This window comes from Balaenoptera musculus, chromosome 9, assembly GCF_009873245.2.
Source record: "Balaenoptera musculus isolate JJ_BM4_2016_0621 chromosome 9, mBalMus1.pri.v3, whole genome shotgun sequence".
In the NCBI taxonomy this organism is placed as follows: Eukaryota; Metazoa; Chordata; class Mammalia; order Artiodactyla; family Balaenopteridae; genus Balaenoptera; species Balaenoptera musculus.
In genome coordinates this window covers 37,142,258-37,153,549 of record NC_045793.1, presented here as the reverse complement: position 1 = coordinate 37,153,549, position 11,292 = coordinate 37,142,258, and positions in this window count along the sequence as shown.

Sequence of the window (11,292 nt, the reverse complement as noted above, 5' to 3'; positions counted from 1 at the left end):
TCCACTGAGAACATGGTTGGGGGCCTGCTGGGGAGGACTGGTAATATTTGAAGCCTGGCTCATAGTAAATCAGTCAGAATGGAAGGGGGTGTACTATAGCCTCTGCAGACTGCCATTCATCTATGTGACTCCTGCCAACATTTAAAATTTTAGAAGAAAGTATTTCCAGGCATTTTTAAAGGTGTTTAAAAGAATTCAGACAATTAGATAAAGTTGTTTGTTTTTAAACAGCTCTCACTTAGTGTAATATGTTTTGCATTTCTTATTTAAGATAAAGACTAACCAATGTAACATCATGTGTGAGCTAATGCACAACTGCATTATCTATTTGAGGGGAGTGGTTATAATAATACTTCAGTAAACACTTACTGTGTGGGATGCCCTTTACCTGCATTCTCTTAGGGAATCCACATGGACAACTAAAGTAAGCACCACTATTAACTATGTAACAGATGAGGAAATTGAGTCTTAAGTACCTTGTCCAAAACACACAACTAGAAGTTGCTGAGTCAGGATTTGAAGCCAATCTTTTTCATTCATAGAGTTTTCTTGTTTAATCATTGTTGTTTCTCATTAAAAACACCAAAAGATATGTAGGTCAAGAAATGAACACCAACTCACAAATTGGTTAAGACTGAAAAAAGATATCTACAATGTAATGAAAAGAAAGAATTCTTAAGTAGGTTAAGGCAAAATTAAGGTTCAAAAGGCAGCTACATTTCTTATAGATTTCTGTACAACAGAGATTTGTTTGGAGTGAATGTATGTAGCTCAATTCTATAGGAAAGCTTAAAATAATAGAATAAAGGAAAAATAACTGGGATTTAAAGCCAGTTTTATTATTATTTGTGCATATATTTCCCTATATGGAAATGGATTCTACGCATGCAATTTTAAATTCATGAGTTAGGGAATTCCTTGGTGGTCCAGTGGTTAGGACTCTGTGCTTTCACTGCTGAGGGTGCGGGTTCAGTCCCTGGTTGGGGAACTAAGATCCTGCAAGCTGTGTGGTGCAGCCAAAAAAAAAAAAAAAAAAAAAGAAGTGTAGAATTTAAGTTCATGAGTTGTTCATTTGTTAATTCTCATGTTTAAATATAACTTAGCATTTGTGAATGAATTAATGCTTTTACTTATACAGGATTGTAATAAGGAAGAATAAATCTGACTCCATGGTGGATCTGTTTCTTTTAATTTAACCTTTGTATTCTATTGTTTTTGCTATAAGTTAAGAATGTTGCCTACAGCTTGAAATATACTGGATAGCCCATTCTCAAGGCTGACCTTTAAAGGTAGCAACATAACACTTTTCCATTCATATAGAGGTAAAAAGTTATAGAACAGAGAATAACATTTGTCTTGTTGGAGGTTTACATGAACATCATGACCTGACCTAAGTGGACAGATGCAAGAACAAAGGATTCTGACACCAAGAAGTTTTCAACAACCAACCACACCCCCTCCCCTTTTAGTATAAAAGAAGCCTGAATTCTAACTTGGGTAAGATGGTTCTTTGGGACACTAGTCTACCATCTTCTTGGTCTGCTGCCTTTCCAACCTTTCCAAATAAGGTTGCTGTTCCTTTCCCCAACAACTCATCTCTCTATTTATTGGCCTGTTGCATGGGGAGCAGTACAAGCTTGGACTCCATAACAGGATGACACTATTTCAGGATATTTTCAGGAGTTCTTTTTTCTTCTAGTTTTCCTACCTGCCTGTCTGCCATATTGCACCCCCCAGAAGGGCAGTGTGGCGGTGTTGTTAACCAACTTGTAGTGACCAGGTTGAGAAATGCCATACAGCTCCCCCAGAGTGCAAAAGGAACAACAAAACAACCACAGCAGCAAACAACAGTATTCACAGGTAGCATCTCTCTCTGCTTCAGGTGTCAAAGCATGGGATTTTAGGGCAGAGGCTTCCCATATATGCATCAGTGCAGATACAGAACCTGAAGATTATGGCGAGTACTTTTTACCCTGTGGTTTCAGCTTCTTATCTAAATTAAAAAAATTTTTCCTCCTCTGCTAATGGAGAAGAAAAGAGTGGTTAAAATATAAAGAAGTTTTAAAGTAATAGGCATTAGTGACAATCAAATGATGTACACATGTGCTGTTCCTCCCTTCTCGTGCTACAATCTCATTCTTCATAGAGAGTCTACCTTAGTGGTTCATAAATATCCTTCTAGACTTATTCTAAGCATAAACACATAAGCACATGCACATATAGGCTTGTTAGCTTTTTTTTTTCGAAAAAATGGAATCATATAGAACATCATTTGCAACTTGCTTTCCATTTATTTAAAGCTATATAAGGGATATCATTCCATGTCAGCACACAAGCTTAGTCTCATTACTTTAAATCACTACACAGTATTATATGGTATGTGAAATGTTTTATTTAGCCATTCCCCTTTTTAAAAAATCATAATTCAGATTGTTTCCAGTTTTGTTATTAGAAACAAAGCCTAAATGAACAGCCTCTTGTTCTGAGAGATGGTGTAAGTAGGATGGATTTCTAAAAGTAGAATTACTGAGCGAAAAATATATGCATTTAAATTTTTGGTAAATATTGCCACTTCTCTTCCTAAAACATTATCTAAATTGTTTGTTCCTACAGTAGTATATGAGACCTTGTTTTGGTCATAGTCTTACCATCTAGACATTATCAAGTTTGAAAAATGTTATCAGTGCAACAGGTGAAACATGGCATCTTACTGTTTAAAGTTACATCGCTTTACTATAATAAGGCTGAACATCTTTTCTTCTGTGAATTATCAGTTTATATCTTTTATTTATATTTCTTTTGGGCTATTATTTTTTTCTTATGGATATACATACAAAAGGATTTTATACATATATATTTATCAGTTAAACGTGCGAGTCTTTCTTCCTAATCTATCAGTTGAAGAATAATTTAGCTAACCTCTTTTAATTTTCCTAGCCCATTTTCTCATGAGCATGTTATTGAGTAGTAAAAAGTGAAATATTAAGCAGCAGGACTAAAATGGAGGAGAGATAACCTATAGAGATAATCCATATATTGTACCACAGATTCTTGAATAAGCAAGTTGATTGGGTCTCTCTGTCTCCAAACTAGCTGGTCAGCCTTGTTAATTTAGTAAAATATGAGATAATAATTACAATGTCTCATAACATTTTTTACTTAACTGGAATAAGAATTCTTTTTTTTTTTTTTTTTTTTTTTTTTTTTATTTTATTTTTTTAAGAAATTCACGTTCTTTTATTTATTTATTTATTTATTTATTTATGACTGTGTTGAGTCTTCGTTTCTGTGCGAGGGCTTTCTCTAGTTGCGGCAAGTGGGGACCACTGTTCATCGCGGTGCGCGGGCCTCTCACCATCGCGGCCTCTCTTGTTGCGGAGCACAGGCTCCAGATGCGCAGGCTCAGTAATTGTGGCTCACGGGCCCAGTTGCTCCGTGGCATGTGGGATCTTCCCAGACCAGGGCTCGAACCCGTGTCCCCTGCATTGGCAGGCAGATTCTCAACCACTGCGCCACCAGGGAAGCCCTGGAATAAGAATTCTTGAAGTTAGAGGCATTGTGCTTCTGTCTGTTATTAGTGCTTAGCAGAGTGCTTGTTACACAGCCGGCTCTCGGTAATGATTGATGAATAAGTGGAGTAAAAAGAAAACAAGGCAAAACAGAGGTCTTTTGTTAAAAACCGTAGCAATTCATTTTTAAATGACATTTAAACATTAGTAGCTGATGTCATAGTCATACAGCCAGTATGATGCTTTAAGCCTACAATAGTTCCTAGGTAGGTTCATTTTTGCCATTTTTTTTTTTGCCAGTTTTAAGTAAGATTATTTTTCCCCCATGACTTGCGATATAAATTTGTAAATTATTTAAACATATCTGACTACCTTTCTGCCTACTAAGAACTCATATCAACCCTTGTAATTGCCACTTAAAACCATTACCTTTTAAATGCAAACATCCATATGGAACTCAAGGCAATTTATCACCAAATGGACAGACCTCTTTTATTGACCTTTTTTTTTTCCTCTTGAGAAAACCCTTGGCAAGAGAAACGATCATTCAGGTGCCTGGGAAATGTCATGAAGGTGTAGGTTCTGTTGTCTGTACCCTGGGCCAGTGATAGAGGTGTCTTCATAGGAGTAGCTTTTCAGCATGGTTTAGGTGTTTTTTCCCTTCATAGCCCACAAATACATTTTTAAACAATTTGCCAGAATGACGTTACCAATTAATATTTCCATCAGCCCTGCAAGGAGAGTTGCACTACACTCTCACCAGCACTTGGTATTATCTCTGATAATACATTTTTAGTAAATTGTTTCTCTTTAAATTGGCCAAAATTTGTTTATTTGTTGGTTGGTTGCTTGGTTGGTTGGTTGGTTGTAACTCAGAACCACGTTTGATGCCAAAGGGGAGGCATAAAGATACAGGATCAAGGAAATGTGTGCAGGAAGTATGAAGAAGAAAGGGAAGACCAAAAATATGAGAGAAGTTAATTTGTGTAAATAACAAATTAACTTCCCTCTATATTTTCATGTCACTCCGAGTGACGATATGGGAGCAAAGACACAAGAGAAGCCATTGGAGAGGACATGAAAATATAGAGGGAAAGTAAAAATGGAACATTTTCATATAGAAGCTTACAAAATGATAAAATTTTAAAACATTCAGAGTAACAATTAAATTGAAAGTACCTGAAACTTGAAATTCATTTGTTATGTATAAGTGTTAACTGTCTATGTGAAGTTTAACCTTAGATAAATAAGCCTTTGCATTGACAATACATAGACTGATAATTAAAGTGTAATTTTCCTTTTAAAGTACATGTTCTCACATAAAATTATAAATTTATTTAATTTTCCCAAATAGCCATAACTCCAAGAAACACCTTTCTTTTCTCATGGTTACCATTTGAGGAGAAGGCAAACTTCTTCTGCAGTTATTTTCCTTAGGATTTTTATTCGTATCCTCCTTCAGTGTAAGAATTGCTTCAAATTACTACAAACAGTGACTTAAACAACACAAATTTATTATATCACAATTCTGTGGAGGTCAGAAGTCTGACACAGGTCTCACTGGGTTAAAATCAAGATGATGGGGTGTTGAGTGCCTTCTGGAGGCTCTAGGAGTGAATCTGCTTCCTCGCCTTATATGCTTTGGGTGGCTGCCTGCATTCTTTGGCTCGTGGTTTCCAATCCATTTTTAAAGCCAGCAGTGTAGCATCTTCAATAGTCTAACTGACTTTCCTGCCTCCCTATTTCACTTACAAGGACCCTTGTGATAATCCCACTCAGACAATCCAGGATAATCTCCCCATTTTGAGGTCAGCCGATTAGCAAATTTGACTCCATTTGCAACCTTCGTTCCCACTTTGCTGTGTAACTTAACATATTTACGGTTAGACATGCATTCTTTGTATGGCTGTTATTCTGCCTACCATGCACAGAGGGGAGAGGAAACCAATATTAGTAGTGAATTTTATCTGCTACTATAAAAATGTGATGGTCCTTTTCTTGTCACTTCTTGTAAGGACATTTCCTATAATGACTGGAAAAGGAGAGATAACGCCAGTGAACAAAAAAATTCATGTTTTGAAGCTTTTATTCACAGGCTGATTCTTTGTGAAGTTTCATGTAAATATTCCAAAAGTAATATTTATCTACTGTGATTGCTAAAATCTACATATACTCTTTTTTTTAATTAATTTTTATTGGAGTATGGTTGCTTTACAATGTTGTGTTAGCCTCCACTGCACAACAAAATGAATCAGCCATACACATACAGATATCCCCTCCCTTTTGAGGGTTGCAAATTATGAACTTTCACAATACTCTATAATTACCTTCTGCTTTATGTATGCCTTACTATACCTTAATGTACTTGGCAGTAATGATTCTGCTCTCATTAAAGGGAGAAATAAACATATATATATGTTTATTGAATCATTTTGCTGTAGATCTGAAATTCTCACAACATTGTGAATCAACTCTATTTCAGTAAAAATTAAAACAAAAAATAAAATCCTGGGCAGGCACAAAGTGTGCTATTGGCACAGATCTCTGGTAAAACTGACTTAGCTCGCAACTTTGAATAGATGTGTGCTGACATTGACCTTAATACTCAATGCCTGGTATTAATTTTAAAAGCTAGTGTTATTGTGAATTCTGGATTCTTTGTTAAATAACACCAATTTTCATATCGAATTTGTTGGCTACCGAAGACTTTCTACCAGGTTGAAGTGAAATAATTGCCATAAGTGATATGAACTGCAGAATTCTATTTCATTAGAAAATCCGATTTCTCTTTTTACTCACTTACTACTATTAACTTTCAGTTTTGTCTCATAGGTTTTTTAGAGATAGTTAGAATGAGATTTGACCTAATATGGTCTATCCATTTTCAGTTCTTGTTCTTAAAACTTATCTTTAGAATATGCAATGACATCTATGTCCATGGAGATCAAATCATTTGTCTCTGTTACAACTCCATAGAGATTAGATGTATGATTTTTCCTAAGATTGGTCACAATCATAGTAGATTAATTTTAGCATATTGAAAAGAAAATAATATCAACACACTGAGTACTGAAAATTTTATATGCTTGTTTAGAAAATTGTATTGAGGGTAAGACGTTTAAAATATACATCAGCCAGATCTGAACTTTTAAAAAAATGATTTGACATATAGAAAGTATATTTGGTCAAAAACTTTGCTTTTCTCAGATGTATTTATGCAGTTATTTCTCTATTCCTTTACTTTCTATTTCTCTCTGAATTTTCAGAGAAGTTATTATTGCATGTCACCTCTCATTTAACCACATGTGGTAATATACTTAGTTTTGGATACTACATTTTACACATTATATTATTTTGTGAACTTTTTTCTATGCCATTTAAAAATATTTAAAAATATGTTTTAATATTTGAATAATAACTATTGACTTATTTTTGTTATGCTGTTTCAATTTTTAATATAATAAATAATGCTGAAAAAGCATTGAAAACTTTGAATTTATATCTGAAATCAGACCTGGAAATCAATCACAGGTTTTGATATTACGGCACCATTTTTATTATTTTTCAAGTAGTCTCTCATTATAGATTTGCTTTGAATCAGTGGTTATTTAGGAGAATGTTAAGAGTATTTTCAGTTACCAAGATTTAATTTTTCTCTGTTAGACATTTAAAAAAAAAGGTTTCAAGCCTTAGTGGATTGTGTTAGAAAATGTGAACTGTGCAGTTTCTGCTTTTTGGAATTGATTGGGACACGGAGGGGGGCAGTTCTTTGAAGCTATATTTATCTAGTTATCAAAGTCAGGAATGAAATAGGATCTTTGAAGTCCCCTGAAAGTGAGATAAAGAATTTTATTAAACATTTTGAAGTTGCATCTGAAACCCTCTCCTCTTCTCTTTTCCTCACAACATGTCTAGTTGATTAAAAACTAGAGGTTTGGATACAATTTATCATTATTAATGTATGCATTATTCACTATGTTTATTTTATTTTAAGAATAGCTTTTACATTTCTATTGAAAGGAAATTTCTGGATTATCAGAGGATTTTTATTTCTGTTGGTAACTCAAGAATTTACTCAGGAGTGTTTGCATGTAGAATACCTTTCTAAGGGGGCTTCCCTGGTGGCGCAGTGGTTGAGAGTCTGCCTGCCGATGCAGGGGACACGGGTTCGAGCCCTGGTCTGGGAAGATCCCGCGTGCCGCGGAGCGACTAGGCCCGTGAGCCACAATAGCTGAGCCTGCGCGTCTTGGAGCTTGTGCTCCGCAACGGGAGAGGCCGCGATAGTGGGAGGCCTGCGCACCGTGATGAGGAGTGGCCCCCACTTGCAGCAGCTGGAGAGGGCCCTCGCGCAGAGGCGGGGACCCAACGCAGCCGAAGATAAATAAATAAATAAATTTAAAAAAAAAAAAAAAAAAAAAAAAAAAAAAAAAAAAGAATACCTTTCTAAGATTTTATTTAGATGTGGTGAGCCACATCTATTTGCATATTCATTTTTTTTAATTCAGAAAAGTTTTCATCAATTATAATTTTGATGTTGCTTCTGTTTAATTGTTTTGCTTATTTTAAAGGATATCCATGATTGTTATGTTGAGTGTCCATTTTTTATGCTTAGTATTTGCATAGCTTTAATGCCTTTCCTTTTCCTCTATATTTTTGATAAAGCTTCTCAAGTTTGCCCTATATATTTCAGTAACAGGTTTATGCAGTGTCTATTCTTCCATTTATTGCTTCCAATAGACATGTTGATCCTGTGTTGTATTTTTAGATTTTTTTTAATTCTCCCTTATTTTACTCAGTTCTTTTTCAGTTTCATCTAGGTTATTGCCCTCTTAGGGCTTTCTGCTCTCTTGTTATAGTGCTTCTTCTTGTGTTATAGTGAGGATGCCAAATGGTTTTCAAAGATTCATTTCTATTCTAACTGTATATTCTATTCTAGAAACCTTGGAATCTCTTGACAGCACTCTATCATGCCTCTCTTTTCACATTTCTAATGAGTTTATCTGTTTCCTTTCCTCGCTTATTTATTCAGTATTGAGCACCTATCCTGTGCTGGCATCATGCTAAGTGCTTGAAATACAATGAGTGGTTAGCAAAAGCTAACCCCTAAGCCCAGGGGGCTTGACTCATTGAGTATAAGAAATTATTAAAATAAGTTGTCAACAATTGTAAATTTGCACCATTGATAATATTATAAAGAAAAAGTACACAGAGATTGTGAGAGCTCATAAAAGGGGATTTTAAACTACTATTCTGTTTTAGTCTAAATAATGATATTTCTCAGATCCCTATTGTTGCCTCTCTTCTCATACTATACATTCTTCTTGGAAGCATAGTTTTAACCACTTTTATATTTAAAATGTGCATGTAGGTGAGACACATCTATGACCTAGGGAATAAACCCCATGCCTGAGCTCAGCGTGTCTCCTAAACTCTGACTCATACATCCTCTGACTCCTAGGCACTGCCCCTGGATGTCTCACAGACACTAAAATTCAGTATGGTCAAAACCTGGCACATCATCTTTCTTATCTTCACTACATCTTTGCTTCCCTTCTCATATTCCGTTTTCTGTTAGGGATATTACCACTTACCCAGAGAAATTATTGTATTTAATTTCTCTCTCTCTCTCTCTTTAGGTCTCTTTCCCTAAGTTTCCCTCTCCTAACAGCATGTGTGTCATCTGAAATATCTCTGATACTGCAATATTTAAGGATGTCTGCTCTGGAGTCAGAAAACCCTGGGTTCAAGTCTCAGCTCCGTTGTTTACTAGCTATGGGTTAATGTTAATTAATCGCACTGTTCCTCAGTTTCTAATTTGTAAAGTTGGGATAATAATAGTACCTATCATATAAGATGTCAAGAGGATTAGTGAGACAAGCATAGTACATTTCACCTGCCTTGCTGCTGTTCTCATTGCTATTATTATTTGCAACTTGATTAAAGTGTTTCTGACTCTATACATACTTTTCTGATATTTTCTGGCAGAATTGATACCTTTTCCCCTTGTATATTTCTGATACCATATGGATACTTATATGTACAATACTGTCTTTATTGCGTTTGTTTATTTACATGTCTTTCTGTCTTTCTAACTACATTGAGATAACCTTGAAGATAGGTGATATGTTTTTAAAATTTATATATATTCTAAGTGACAACAGTACTTAGTACACAGTAAGAAGGTAATACATATTTGTTCACAGGAAAAAAACAGCATAAAAAACACTATTGATATTCTGAAACGAGTAGGGCCCTGTTCCTGGTAATCTCTGATTTAGCACGGAGATTGCCCTGAGAAGTCTGATATTTTGAGCACTCAGGCTCCGGAGGTCTGGAAATCCTCAACCGCAGGTTTGCAGGCAGCTTTCAGAATTTCTATGTGCTGTCTTTGAAGGAAGTGTCAGGTATATATTTTATTGAAGGTGTGATTGAAAATAACACTGAATGTGAGATTGGTTCAAGATGGCGGAATAGAAGGACGTGCTTTCACTCCCTCTTGCGAGAGAACCAGAATCACAACTAACTGCTCAACAGTCATCGACAGGAAGACACTGGAGCTCACCAAAAAAGATACCCCACATCCAAAGACAAAGGAGAAGCCACAATGAGACGGTAGGAGGGGCGCAATCACAATAAAATCAAATCGCATAACTGCTGGGTGGGTGACTCACAAACTGGAGAACATTTATACCACAGAAGTCCACCTACTGCAGTGAAGGATCTGAGCCCCAACCTAGGGGTCCGGCAATGAGAGGAGGAATTCCTAGAGAATCAGATTTTGAAGACTAGCAGGATATGACTGCAGGCCTTCGACAGGACTGGGGGAAACAGAGACTCCACTCGTGGAGGGGACACACAAAGTAGTGTGCACATCAGGACCCAGGAAAGGAGCAGTGACCCCATAGGAGACTGAACCAGACCTACCTGCTAGTGTTGGAGGGTCTCCTGCAGAGGCAGGGCGTGGATGTGTCTCACCGTGAGGACAAGGACACTGGCAGCAGATGTTCTGGGAAGTACTCCTTGGTGTGAGCCTTCCCAGAGTCTGCCATTAACCCCACCAAAGAGCCAGGGTAGGCTCCAGTGTTGGGTCGCCTCAGGCTAAACAACCAACAGGGAGGGAACCCAGGCCCACCCATCAGCAGACAAGCAGATTAAAGTTTTACTGAGCTCTGCCCACCAGAGCAGCAGCCAGCTCTACTCACCACCAGTCCTCCCATCAGGAAGCTGGCACAAGCCTTTTAGATAGCCTCATCCACCAGAGGGCAGACAGCAGAAGCAAGAACTACAATACTGCAGCCTGTGGAACAAAAACCACATTCACAGAAAGACAGACAAGATGAAAAGGCAGAGGGCTATGTACCAGATGAAGGAACAAGATAAAACCCCTGAAAAACAACTAAATGAAGTGGAGATAGGCAACCTTCCAGAAAAAGAAGTCAGAATAATGATAATGAAGATGACCCAGGACCTCAGGAAAGAATGGAGGCAAAGATTGAGAAGATGCAAGAAATGTTTAACAAAAACCTAGAAGAATTAAACAACAAACACCTAGAAGATTTAAAGAACAAACAAACAGAGATGAACAACACAATAACTGAAATGAAAACTGCAGTAGAAGGAATCAATAGCAGAATAACTGAGACAGAAGAACAGATAAGTGACCTGGAAGGCAAAATGGTGGAATTCACTGCTGCGGAACAGAATAAAGAAAAAAGAATGAAAAGAAATGAAGGCAGCCTAAGAGACCTCTGGGACAACATTAAACACAACACCATTCACATTA